General features: G+C 34.7%; 1 non-coding gene across 1 annotated transcript; it reads left to right on the forward strand.

Annotated features, from left to right (window-relative positions):
* The first annotated feature begins 943 nt into the window (after window positions 1-943).
* LOC112753925 (small nucleolar RNA R71) lies at window positions 944-1,050 on the forward strand. The gene has a single exon (XR_003178285.1). It is a non-coding gene; the product is annotated as a small nucleolar RNA R71 (small nucleolar RNA).
* Window positions 1,051-3,486: the final 2,436 nt, after the last annotated feature.

Consider the following 3,486-nt stretch of genomic DNA (forward strand, 5'->3'; position numbering starts at 1 on the left):
ATCATTTCTTTAGAAATATATAAGCTATGAAGGGCATAAGGAGGTTCAATGGAATCTCTATAGTCTCTAGATGAGTCTCAGATTCCTTTGGTTCCTCAAGGGAAACTCCTTATTGATCACTGGAATCCCAGGAGGTTTCCTCCTGGGATTTACGTCCTCCCCTTCCTCTCCAGGTTCGGCCGTGTTGAATATGTCAATGGCCTTGCACTCTCCTTTTGGATTTCTTCTGTATTGCTTGGGAGAGTACTAGGAGGGATTTCAGTGATCCTTTTACTCAGCTGGCCCACTTGTGCTCCAAATTTCTAATGGAGGACCTTGTTTCATTCATGAAACTTACAGTGCCTTAGATAGATCAGAGACTAAGTTTGCTAAATGAGAGGTATTTTGTTCAGAGTTCTCTGTCTGTTGCTGAGTGGATGATGGAAAAGGTTTACTATTGTTAAACCTATTTCTTCCACCATTATTAAAGCCTTGTTGAGGCTTTTGTTGATCCTTCCATGAGAGATTTGGGTGATTTCTCCATGAGGGGTTATAGATGTTTCCATAAGGTTCACCCATGTAATTCACCTCTGCTATTGCAGGGTTTTCAGGATCATAAGCTTCTTCTTCAGAAGATGCCTCTTGAGTACTGTTGGATGCAGCTTGCATTTCCATTCAGACTCTGAGAAATCATATTGACTTGCTGAGTCAATATTTTATTCTGAGCCAGTATGGCATTCAGAGTATCAATTTCAAGAACTCCCTTCTTCATAGGCGTCCCATTACTCACAGGATTCCTCTCAGAAGTGTACATGAACTGGTTATTAGCAACCATGTCAATGAGTTCTTGAGCTTCTGCAGGCGTTTTCTTTAAGTGAATGGATCCACCTGCAGAAGTATCCAATGACATTTTAGCTAATTCAGACAGACCATGATAGAATATGTCCAGGATGGTCCATTCTGAAAGCATGTCAGAAGGACACTTTTTGGTCAGTTCTTTGTATCTCTCCCAAGCTTCATAGAAGGATTCACCTTCTTTCTGTCTGAAGTCTGAACATCCACTCTAAGCTTACTCAGCTTTTGAGGAGGAAAGAACTTGGCTAAGAAAGCCTTGACCAGCTTATCCCAAGAGTTCAGGCTATCCTTAGGTTGAGAGTCTAACCATACTCTAGCTCTGTCTCTTACAGCAAAAGGGAAAAGCATGAGCCTGTAGACTTCAGGATCTACTCCATTAGTCTTAACAGTATCACAGATCTGCAATAATTCAGTTAAGAACTGAAAAGGATCTTCAGATGGAAGTCCATGAAACTTGCAGTTCTGCTGCATTAAAGAAACTAATTGAGGTTTCAGCTCAAAATTGTTTGCTCTAATGGCAGGAATGGAGATGCTTCTTCCATGTAAATTGGAATTAGGTGCAGTAAGTCACTAAGCATCCTCCTTGCATTATTATTATTATTTTCGGCTGCCATCTCCTCTTCTTGTTCGAAATTTTGAAAGGTGCTTGCTGGATTGTTGTATTTAGCTTCTCTAGTTTCCTCTTCAGAGTCCTTTCAGGTTCTGGATCTGCTTCAACAAGAATGTTCTTGTCCTTGCTCCTGCTCATATGAAAAAGAGGGACAGAAAAATAATAATAGGGATCCTTTTTACCATAGGTATAGAGGTTCCCCTGTGTGAGTAGAAGAAGAAAAGAATGTAATGTAAAGAAAGAAACACAAAGGTAAGGAGAGCAGAGATGTGGATGAAGAGAGGTGTTAGTAGATGAATAAATAATAGAAGGAGATGAGAGAGAAGGAGAATTTTCGAAAATTATTTTTGAAAAAGAGTTAGTGATTTTCGAAAATAGTTTTTGAAAATGGTTAGTAATTTTTCAAAAATTAAAATCAAAAATTAAAATAATTAGTTAATTAAAAAGAAATTTTGAAAAAGAGGGAAGATATTTTCGAAAATTAGAGAGAGAGGGAGTTAGTTAGGTAGTTTTGAAAAGATAAGAAACAAATAAAAAGTTAGTTAGTTAGTTGAAACAAATTGAAAATCAATTTTGAAAAGATAGAAGATAAGAAGTTAGGAAAGATATTTTAAAATCAAATTTTTGAAATTGATATGATTTTGAAAAAGATAAGAAGAAAGATATTTTTGAAAAGATATGATTGAAATTAGTTTTGAAAAAGATTTGATTTTTAAAATCACAATTAATGACTTGATTCACAAGAAATCACAAAATATGATTCTAGAACTTAAAGTTTGAATCTTCTTAACAAGTAAGTAACAAACTTGAAATTTTTGAATCAAAACATTAATTGATGAAACATAATTGATGATGTTATTTTCGAAAATTAGGAGATAAAGATAAGAAAAAGATTTTTGAAAAATATTTTAAAAATTTTCGAAAATAAATAAGAAAAGTGAAAAAGATTTGATTTTTGAAAAAGATAAGATTTTTAAATTGAAAATTTGATTTGACTCATAAAAACAACTAGATTTTAAAAAGTTTTGAAAAAGTCAACTCAAATTTTCGAAATTTATGAGTGAAAAAGGGAAAGATATTTTTTTTTATTTTTGAATTTTTTTTTTCGAAAACATATAGGAAAAAGAAAATAATGATTTCAAAATTTTTTAATATGAATTCCAGGAATCTTGTATTCTTAGTCTAAAGCTCCAATCCGAGGGTTAGGCATGGCTTAATAGCCAGCCAAGCTTTAGTATGTAACTCAGACATGCCACGGCTGACATTCCAATTAACTTGTCTCTATGCTGATGGTTGGAAGCCCCTATCCAAAAGAATTAGACATGGCTTTACAGCCAGCCAGGCTTCAACATGCTTCATGAAACTCTAGAATTCATTCTTAAAAATTCTGAAGAAAAATATATTTTTGAAAAGATTTATTTATTTATTTTTTCGAAAATAGATGAGAAATTTTTGAAAGGTTTTTGAAAAATTTTTGAAAATAAAACAAAAAGAAAATTACCTAATCTGAGCAACAAGATGAACCGTCAGTTGTTCAAACTCGAACAATCCCCGGCAACGGCGCCAAAAACTTGGTGCACGAAATTGTGATCTCAGGAAACGGCGCCAAAAACTCTGTACGCACGTCTTAATAAATCGTTTTTCATTCACAACTTCGATACAACTAACCAGCAAGTACACTGGGTCGTCCAAGTAATAAACCTTACGTGAGTAAGGGTCGATCCCACGGAGATTGTTGGTGTGAAACAAGCTATGGTCACCTTGTAAATCTCAGTCAGGCGGATATCAATAGTTATGGAGTTTTTGAATATTAATAATAAATAGAAAATAAAGATAGAAATACTTATGTATATCATTGGTGAGAATTTCAGATAAAGGTATAGAGATGCATTCGTTCCTCTGAACCTCTGCTTTCCTGCTGTCTTCATCCAATCAATCTTACTCCTTTCCATGGCTAGCTTTATGTAAGGACATCACCGTTGTCAATGGCTACTTTTTATCCTCTCTGGAAAATGGTACGATGCGCTGTCACTGCACGACTA

This window comes from Arachis hypogaea, chromosome 15 (assembly GCF_003086295.3).
Source record: "Arachis hypogaea cultivar Tifrunner chromosome 15, arahy.Tifrunner.gnm2.J5K5, whole genome shotgun sequence".
NCBI classification, from domain to species: domain Eukaryota; kingdom Viridiplantae; phylum Streptophyta; class Magnoliopsida; order Fabales; family Fabaceae; genus Arachis; species Arachis hypogaea.